The sequence below is a fragment of the Pelophylax lessonae genome, assembly GCF_965119305.1.
Source record: "Pelophylax lessonae genome assembly, chromosome: 1".
NCBI classification, from domain to species: domain Eukaryota; kingdom Metazoa; phylum Chordata; class Amphibia; order Anura; family Ranidae; genus Pelophylax; species Pelophylax lessonae.
The window spans coordinates 501,678,753-501,689,849 of record NC_138768.1 but is presented as its reverse complement, the minus strand read 5'-3'; positions in this window follow the sequence as shown (position 1 = coordinate 501,689,849).

The following is an 11,097-nucleotide window of genomic DNA, read 5'->3' as shown; positions in this document are numbered from 1 at the left end:
TCCCCCTTTTACCGCACAGCCAGGTGTGCAGGCCAATACAGAAAATTTTTCTTTTATTGATTTTCTCCATTTATTTTTGCCCAATGATTTTCTGCAATACATCGTGGACCAAACGAATCTGTATGCCCAGCAGTTTATTGCTAACAACCCCCAATCTTCCTATTCCCGTCCATTTGAGTGGAGAGATTTAACCTTGGAGGAATTTAAAATGTTTTTGGGCCTCACCATAAACATGGGGGTTACAAAAAAAAATGAAGGACATGCCTATTGGTCCACCCACCCCATACACATTATGCCCATATATTCTGCCCTAATGTCCAGGTCCAGGTATGAAATCATCATGCGCTTCCTTCATTTTAGTGACAACAGCCAGTGCCCCCCCCAAAATCATCCAAATTTTGACAAGCTGTATAAAATTCGCCCCCTCATAAATTTTCTTTCCCAAAGTTTTGCAGAACTTTACGTCCCAGATCAAAACATTTGTGTAGATGAGTCCCTGCTACACTTCACAGGCCGGCTTGGAATAAAGCAATATATTCCAAGCAAAAGGTCCAAATATGGGGTCAAACTATACAAATTGTGCGACAGAGCTACGGGATATCTGTATGCGTTCCGCATATACGAAGGAAGAGATTCCCAGCTCAATCCCCCTGACTGCCCGGCCTACATGGGCACAAATGGAAAAGTTGTATGGGACCTGGCGTACCCACTGCTGAGGAAAGGCTACCACCTTTACCTAGATAATTTTTATACCAGCCTGCCCCTCTTCAGACATCTCTACCTTGAAGGAACCCTGGCCTGCGGAACCACCAGGAAGAACAGGAAGGGCTTCCCACAGTCCTTAGTAAATAAAAGAATGAGGAAGGGGGAAATAGCAGCCCTGAGAAACAACGAGGTGCTGGCCTTGAGATGGAAGGATAGCCGAAACGTGTACATGATGTCCACCATTCACGACGACACCACAGTGGAGGTTCGGAGAAGAAGAGGTCCCATCCAAAAACCATCATGTGTGCAGGATTACAATCTTTACATGGGGGGGGTGGATTTTAACGACCAGATGATTCAGCCCTACTTGGCCACAAGGAAGTCCCGATTCTGGTATAAGAAGGTTGCAATTTATTTATTTCAATTGGCATTTTATAACTCTTATGTAATCTACTCCAAATCCACTGAAAGACCCATCGCCTTCCTAAAATACATTGAAGAAGTTATCACGACCCTCGTCTACCCACAAGGACTCCCCCAAGAAAACCTTCGCTCTGAGGCTGTTAGCCGACTTAGTGAGCGCCACTTCCCAGACTACCTTCCACCGTCTGAAAGAGGCCGAAGACGCCAAAAAAAATGCCGTGTGTGCAGCAGAAGGGGGTTTCGTAAAGACACCAGCTTCTATTGTCGGTACTGTCCCTCCCAACCTGGCCTGTGCATTGGAGAATGCTTCACACGGTACCATACATTCATAAATTACTAGCCCATTTCCCCGTTTTCATCTGTGCTGACCAATTTTTCTCATGCTACTGCCTTCCACATAAACTGACCCTGGCCTGTTTTTCCACTATGCCTTTGCCTACTGTTTGGACTGCTTTCACGTGAACTGACCCTGGCTTGTTTTACCGATTACGCTTCTTCTTACTGTTTGGATTGCTTCCCTGTGAACTGACCCTGGACTGTTTTTCAACTACTCTTCTGCCTGCCGATTGGATTGCTTGCACGTGAACTGACCCTGGCTTGTTTTACCGACTATTCTTCTGCCTACCGCTTGAACTGATCTGTCGCCCCCCCTGCTACTGTAGTACACAGGGGTCTCACATATGTGAGGGGCTCCAGAGTTGTTTTTCCGGATAGAGAAAACCAATTTTTTTGGTTCTCTCTGGGTTCCGTAAATTCCGGATTAGGGTCTGGAGTCCGGAGGCTTCAAAGAGATTTGGGTGGGAGAAGCCTCTACCCCTGTCCCCAGGTCTCACCTGACCAAGGCCCTCAGCTTACTACCATCATGCCTCTGCCTGCTGCATGATATTAGCTGGAGAGTGGTACAATGATTGTCTGCAGTGTACCGGGACCAATATTATGGCTGTGCTGACAATGTCTCTGCCTGGAAAATTCATTTGGACAAATGCTGCGGCTGTGCTGACAATATCCCAGACTATAGACTATATTCCTGCCTGCTGCCTGGAAAATTGCTATTGTAGTCGCTAAGCATATCCCTGCCTGCTGCCTGGACTAATGCTCTCCTCTGTGGACAACTGCACTACTACAACCACAGGTAATACTTTTTTTACACTTTCCTTTATAGAATGTATTTTGTAATGTATTTATTGCTATGTACATGCTATGTGTTAAAAATGTGAGGGGCCTTCAAAAATGATAGGTTGTCAGGAAATTAGATGTGCATTCTATGTAAAAGTCTCACACGTGTGGTATTGCCATAATTAGGAGGAGTAGCAGAATGTATTTTGGGGTACAATTTTTGCTATATACATGCAACCACTTACCGACCGCCTAACGACTATATACATCGGCCATTTAAAGCTAAATACTGGGGTTATGGCAGCAGATAGCTGCCATAACCCCGGTATTTTTTTAAACGTCGGGCGGTCGGCTTTCAGATAAGGGTGGTCCCAGTGGCAGATTCGCCGCCGAATCTGCCGCAACGGTGCATGGGATGAGGTGCCCCCCCCCCTCCCGCCGCGTCCTAGACGTTTTCTCAGCTTACCGGACCCGCCGGCAGCGGGGAAAACTATCCGGTCCCGGATCCTCAGAGACAGGAAGTTGAGTGAGGGCAAGATGGCCCTCACTCGACTCTATGGTCTTGGAGGACCGGAGCTACGTCAAAAGTCGTTGCCTAGCAACCGGTTTAAAGGGCCGGGTTTTTTTTTGGTTTTTTTTTTTTTTCTTTTTCAACAATTTTTTTTTTTTTTTTTTTTTTTTTTAGTGTAGTTGTGAGGTGTGAGGTCTTTTTGACCCCAGATCTCACAATAAAGAGGACCTGTCATGCCTATTTCTATTACAAGGGATGTTTACATTCCTTGTAATTGGAATAAAAATGATCAAAACATTTTTTTTAAAAAAACTTTTTAAAAATAAAAAATTATTAAATAAAATAAATAGGAAAAAAAAAAATAAAAAAAAATTAAAGCGCCCTGTCCCCGTTAGCTCGCGCGCAGAAGCGAACGCATACGCAAGTCCCGCCCACATATGTAAACGGTGTTCAAACCACACATGTGAGGTATCACCGTGATCGTTAGAGCGAGAGCAATAATTTGAGCCATAGACCTCCTCTGTAACTCTAAGCTAGTAACCTGTAGAATTTTTTAAAATGTTGCCTATGGGGATTTTTAAGTACCAATGTTTGGCGCCATTCCGCGAGCGTTTGCAATTTTGAAGCATGACATGTTGGGTATCTAATTACTCGGCGTAACATTATCTTTCACATTATGGAAAAAAATTGGGCTAAATTTACTGGTTTCTTATTTTTTTATTCAAAAAAGTGAATTTTTTTCAAAAAAATTGCATTTGGAAGACTGCTGCGCAAATATGGTGTGATAAAAAATATTGCATTGATCTCCATTTTATTCTCTAGGGTCTCTGCTAAAAAAAAATATATAATGTTTGGGGGTTCTAAGTAGTTTTCTAGCAAAAAAATGATTTTAGCTTATAAACACCAAGTGTCAAAAATAGGCCCAGTCTTAAAGTGGATAAATGGACAACTTTGTGTAAAGAGCTACTTGGATGTTAGGCCTATGTATGTGGTCAGGCTGTGTAAAAGTATTACACATGTGGTATCGCCATACTCAGGAGGAATAGCAGAATGTATTTTGGGGTGCAATTTTTGCTATGTAGATGCTATGTGTTAGAAATATTGCATAAATTGACAACTTTGTGTAAAAAAAAATGCATTTTCATTTTCTTTCCACAGTTTCCAAAAGCTTGTGGAAAAAAATGACATGTTCAAAAGACTCATTATGCCTCACAAATTATACGTTTGGTTGTTTGCTTTCCAAAATGGGGTCATTTTATGGCAGTTTCCATTGTCCTGGTGCTCCAGGGCCTTCAAAAGTGCGATAGGTTGTCAGGAAATTATATGTGTAATTTCTGCTTCTAGAATGCCGGACGGGGCTACTTGAATGTTGGGCCGCTGTATGTGGCCAGGCTGTGAAAAAGTCTCACACATGTGGTATCAGCATACTCAGGAGAAGTAGCAGAATGTATTTTGGGGTGCAATTTTTGCTATGTACATGCTATGTGTTAGAAATATTGCATAAATTGACAACTTTGTGTAAAAAAAAAGCATTTTCATTTTCTTTCCACATTTTCCAAAAACTTGTGGAAAAAAATGACATGTTCAAAAGACTCATTATGCCTCAAAGATTATACATTGGGGTGTTTGCTTTCCAAAATGGGGTCATTTTATGGGGGTTTCCATTGTCCTGGTGCTCCAGGGCCTTCAAAAGTGCGATAGGTTGTCAGGAAATTATATGTGTAATTTCTGCTTCTAGAATGCCGGACGGGGCTACTTGAATGTTGGGCCGCTGTATGTGGCCAGGCTGTGAAAAAGTCTCACACATGTGGTACCAGCATACTCAGGAGAAGTAGCAGAATGTATTTTGGGGTGCAATTTTTGCTATGTACATGCTATGTGTTAGAAATATTGCATAAATTGACAACTTTGTGTAAAAAAAAAGCATTTTCATTTTCTTTCCACATTTTCCAAAAACTTGTGGAAAAAAATGACATGTTCAAAAGACTCATTATGCCTCAAAGATTATACATTGGGGTGTTTGCTTTCCAAAATGGGGTCATTTTATGGCAGTTTCCATTGTCCTGGTGCTCCAGGGCCTTCAAAAGTGCGATAGGTTGTCAGGAAATTATATGTGTAATTTCTGCTTCTAGAATGCCGGACGGGCTACTTGAATGTTGGGCCTCTGTATGTGGCCAGGCTGTGAAAAAGTCTCACACATGTGGTATCAGCATACTCAGGAGGAGTAGCAGAATGCATTTTGGGGTGCAGTTTTTGCTATGTTCATGCTATGTGTTAGAAATATTGCATAAATTGACAACTTTGTGTAAAAAAAATGCATTTTCATTTTCTTTCCACAGTTTCCAAAAGCTTGTGGAAAAAAATGACACGTTCAAAAGACTCATTATGCCTCACAAATTATACGTTGGGGTGTTTGCTTTCCAAAATGGGGTCATTTTATGGCAGTTTCCATTGTCCTGGTGCTCCAGGGCCTTCAAAAGTGTGATAGGTTGTCAGGAAATTATACGTGTAATTTCTGCTTCTAGAATGCCGGACGGGGCTACTTGAATGTTGGGCCGCTGTATGTGGCCAGGCTGTGAAAAAGTCTCACACATGTGGTATCAGCATACTCAGGAGGAGTAGCAGAATGTATTTTGGGGTGCAGTTTTTGCTATGTACATGCTATGTGTTAGAAATATTGCATAAATTGACAACTTTGTGTAAAAAAAAATGCATTTTCATTTTCTTTCCACAGTTTCCAAAAGCTTGTGGAAAAAAATGACACGTTCAAAAGACTCATTATGCCTCACAAATTATACGTTGGGGTGTTTGCTTTCCAAAATGGGGTCATTTTATGGCAGTTTCCATTGTCCTGGTGCTCCAGGGCCTTCAAAAGTGTGATAGGTTGTCAGGAAATTATATGTGTAATTTCTGCTTCTAGAATGCCGGACGGGGCTACTTGAATGTTGGGCCGCTGTATGTGGCCAGGCTGTGAAAAAGTCTCACACATGTGGTATCGCCATACTCAGGAGGAGTAGTAGAATGTGTTTTGGGGTGTAGTTGCAAGTATACATATGCTGTGTGAGAGAAATAACCTGTTAATACGGCAATTTGTAAAAAAAAAAAAAAAAAAAAAAATCTTCATTTTGCAAAGCATTGTGGGAAAAAATTACAACTTCAAAAAACTCACCATGCCCCTTATTAAATACCTTGGAATGTCTACTTTCCAAAAAGGGGTCATTTGGGGGGTATTTGTACTTTCCTGACTTTTTAGTGTCTCAAGAAATGAGATAGGCCTTCAGTACATCAGGTGTGATCAAGTGTGATCAATTTTCAATGATTCGCACCATAGCTTTTGGACTCTATAACTTTCACAAAGACCAAATAATATACACTTACTTGGGTTATTTTTACCAAAGATAAGTAGCAGTATAAATTTTGGCCAAAATTTGTGAAGAAAAATGACTGATTTGCAAAATTTTATGACAGAAACAAAGAAAAATGCGTTTTTTCACGATATTTTCAGTCTTTTTTTATTTATAGCACAAAAAATAAAAAACCCAGTATTGATCAAATACCATGAAAAGAAAGCTCTATTTGTGTGAAAAAAAGGACGCAATTTTTGTATGGGTACAGTGTTGCATGACTGAGTAATTCTCAGTCAAAGTGTGAGAGCGCTGAAAGCTGAAAATCAGTCTGGGCAGGAAGGGGGTGAAAGTGCACTGTAGGCAAGTGGTTAAGCAGACTGTGATTGTCTATTGTTGTGACTTAGATGATGATCAGATCACATTTTATGACCAATTTGTGCAGAAATCCATATCATTCCAAAGGGTTCACATACTTTTTCGGGCAGCTGTATATGGCAAAATTCTTGGGTAATATTTTGATGAAAGCTACAAATTTTAAAAATATTAAACTGACTTTTGAAATTACATTACCATGTTAAAACCTGTATGAAGTTTTAGTGACTGGGTTTACACATATATTACCCAGCTACTTAAATAAATAAAAATCATATAGCGTCATAAACACATCCTGAAATAAAAACATTTCTACCTACAAGAGTTCCATATAGACTAACGATTTATTAAGAGATGTTTATTAGGTACACCAGCTATTGAAACGTGTAGACTGTTGCCATTTTAAGGGTTACCATAGATAAAGTATTTAAATTACAGTATCAAATTTAGCAATTGTTTAAGACTAAAGAATGGTATCCAAATTCCCTTTTGTCAGTTGGCAGAAGACAGAACTAGGATCTGATGAGCTAAAACGGCAAAGCCTGACTTTACATCATGCTACAGTAGCTGCCAAAGTCCACTGGCCAGTCCAAAAATGTAACATGCCCTTTAAGAGATTAGAGCCCCACTACAAGCTCCTAGTAGCATTCCTATCTAAAACATGCAGGAATATACAAGTTCTAGGAATTTAAGTCTGCCTCGCTGAACATAAATAACCACAGTGTCACTAGGATGACACGTGCCTTAGATCATTTCTTTATATAAACTCATGCAGAAAGTGCCAGGAGACTGCATAAAGCTGTAAACACCCCTCATACATAGAGGTATTCGGGTACAAATAACACTGTTCTTCACTACCAAAAGGTCTCAACCTTGGATCTAGTACATTAGACAGAACAGAAGTAAATGCGCATCCTTACGAAAAATAGAAATCCTATTAGTCTGAACCTAAAACAGACCATAACATGGTTCTAAAAGCTGAAGGTTTTTTTTACCTTAAATCATTCTCTGCATTAAGGTAAAATTAAAAAAAAAAAAAAACTTGTGTGCAGCTCCAGCCCCCCTTATGCTTAGCTGAGCCCAATCTTGATCCAGTGATGTGCATGAGAAAAGTGTCTCTCTTCCCTCAGATACAGCAGCGAGGAGCCATTGGCTTCTGCTGCTGTCAATCACAACTAGTTAGGAGAGAGCAGGGGATGGAGCCGAGTGGCTTGCAGTGGTGGGCACTCAAAACTTTTTTTGGAGTGTCTACGTTGCAAAACTCTTACACAGAGCAGGCACGTATGACACGTTTGTTAACCACTCCCAGACTGCTCACATTGCTGCTACTGCAGCAAGGTGGCAGCCCTGGGTCTAGCAACGTAGACCTACGTCGCTGGATTCCCTGCTGTCTCGGCGTCTCTGTTTAGACACAGCGGGAGTCGGGCAGGAGGAGGAGAGATGGCGATTGCTGTCTTTTCTTCCCCAATCGTCGTGGAAAAACTGAGAAAATCCGCCCGCTTGTGTAAACAAAGGAGGCGGATCTTATCTGTGACAGGCAGGGACAGATCACAGGATCCAGCATAGCTGAACCTGCGATTTGTGTCTGTGTCACACAACCCCCTCCCCCCACACACGTCAGTAAGCATGAGGCATACATTTAACCCCTTGATCACTAACAGTGTTAATCCCTTCCCTGCCAATGTCATTATTACAGTAACAGTGCATATTTTTAGTACTGATTACTGTAGTAATGTCACTGGTCCCCCCAAAAGTGTCAAATGTCAGTTAGGGGTCCGATCTGTCCGCCGCAATGTCGCAGTCCTGCAAAAAAAAAAAAAAAATCGCAGATCGCCGCCATTACTAGTAAAAAAAAAAATTACAAATCTTTCCCGTAGTTAGTAACTTTTGCGCAAACCAATCAAAATACGCTTATTGTGATTTTTTTTTACCAAAAATATGTAGCAGAAAACAAATTGGCCTAAAATGTTACATTTTGATTTGCAAATTTTGTTGTGGGAATGTTTTATATCGGAATGTGAAGAATATTGTTTTTTTTTTTATTTTCAAAATTGTCGCTTTTTTTTTCAAAAATTAAAAATTGCACAGGTGATCAAATACCACCAAAAGAAAGCTCTATTTGTGGGGAAAAAAAAGGATATAAATTTCATTTGGGTACAGCATCGCACGACCACACAATTGTCTGTTAAATTAACGCAGTGCCGAATCGCAAAATATGGCCTGGTCAGGAAGGGGGTAAAATCTTCCGGTCTTAAAGTGGTTAAAAATATGCTCATTGAGAATTTTTTTGTCAAAGACATGTAGCTAAATACATTTTGGCCTACATATATGACAAAAATTGGATATTTTTTAACTGTCAAAGTAGAAAATATAATTTTTTCGCACAATTTTCAGTCTTTTTTTATTAATATCACAAAAAATAAAAAGCGCAGAAGTGATCAAATACCACCAAAAGAAAGCTATGTTTAAGGGGAAAAAAAGGACATATAAATTTAGTTTGGGTACAGCATTACATGTTAGTCGCACAGTGCCAAGTTGAAAAAAAGTGGCCTGGTCATTAAGCAGGAAAATCCTCCGGTCTTAAAGTGGTTAAAGAAAACAACATTTTAAAGTTTGAAAGTATGTAAACCCCACCAGTGAACTTCTCATATTTGCTAAACATGTGTTAAACACTCCATTGTAAACATAGTTGTTGCAAAAGAAAAATCCAGTCTTGCGTCTATGGCATGCTGCCTGTGTAACTGCAAAGTGTCTATTTAGTTCTACCAATATTTTTATTGGGACTACAAACTATTAGTTTGAGAAACTACCCAATCCATCCTACTGTCTTCACCTTCAAACAATATTGGGCAGGGCTTAAAACACCTAGTCCCCAAAAATGCTGTCCCTTCACAATAAGGAAGCACAAATCAGTTATTCACCTGTGTTTGCAAGGTTTATAAAAGGGAAACCAATACAACTGCATAGATTTATTCTCTTCATCATTTAGATCAAATGTATTCTGCTACATAAAAAAAAAATCATACCATGTATATTATTTGGTTTGCATTCAAGTCATGGCCTCTATAAACGATGGTGTATGTTTCTGTGTGTATATGTATATACAATGCCTTGCGAAAGTATTCGGCCCCCTTGAACTTTTCAACCTTTTGCCACATTTCAGGCTTCAAAACATAAAGATATAAAACTGTAATTTTTTTGTGAAGAATCAACAAGTGGGACACAATCATGAAGTGGAACGAAATTTATTGGATATTTCAAACTTTTCTAACAAATAAAAAACTGAAAAATTGGGCGTGCAAAATTATTCAACCCCCTAAAGTTAATACTTTGTAGCCCCACCTTTTGCTGCGATTACAGCTGTAAGTCGCTTGGGGTATGTCTCTATCAGTTTTGCACATCGAGAGACTGAAATTTTTGCCCATTCCTCCTTGCAAAACAGCTCGAGCTCAGTGAGGTTGGATGGAGAACGTTTGTGAACAGCAGTTTTCAGTTCTTTCCACAGATTCTCGATTGGATTCAGGTCTGGACTTTGACTTGGCCATTCTAACACCTGGATATGTTTATTTTTGCTTTATGTTTTGGATCGTTGTCTTGTTGGAAGACAAATCTCCGTCCCAGTCTCAGGTCTTTTGCAGACTCCTATCAGGTTTTCTTCCAGAATGGTCCTGTATTTGGCTCCATCCATCTTCCCATCAATTTTAACCATCTTCCCTGTCCCTGCTAAAGAAAAGCAGGCCCAAACCATGATGCTGCCACCACCATATTTGACAGTGGGGATGGTGTGTTCAGGGTGATGCAGGTTGCTTTTACGCCAAACATAACGTTTTGCATTGTTGCCAAAAAGTTCGATTTTGGTTTCATCTGACCAGAGCACCTTCTTCCACATGTTTGGTGCGTCTCCCAGGTGGCTTGTGGCAAACTTTAAACGACACTTTTTATGGATATCTTTAAGAAATGGCTTTCTTCTTGCCACTCTTCCATAAAGGCCAGATTTGTGCAGTATACGACTGATTGTTGTCCTATGGACAGAGTCTCCCACCTCAGCTGTAGATCTCTGCAGTTCATCCAGAGTGATCATGGGCCTCTTGGCTGCATCTCTGATCAGTCTTCTCCTTGTATGAGCTGAAAGTTTAGAGGGACGGCCAGGTCTTCGTAGATTTGCAGTGGTCTGATACTCCTTCCATTTCAATATTATCGCTTGAACAGTGCACCTTGGGATGTTTAAAGCTTGGGAAATCTTTTTGTATCCAAATCCGGCTTTAAACTTCTCCACAACAGTATCTCGGACTTGCCTGGTGTGTTCCTTGTTCTTCATGATGCTCTCTGCGCTTTAAACGGACCTCTGAGACTATCACAGTGCAGGTGCATTTATACGGAGACTTGATTACACACAGGTGGATTCTATTTATCATCATTAGTCATTTAGGTCAACATTGGATCATTCAGAGATCCTCACTGAACTTCTGGAGAGAGTTTGCTGCACTGAAAGTAAAGGGGCTGAATAATTTTGCACGCCCAATTTATCAGTTTTTTATTTAACAAAGTTTGAAATATCCAATAAATTTCGTTCCACTTCATGATTGTGTCCCACTTGTTGTTGATTCTTCACAAAAACTACAA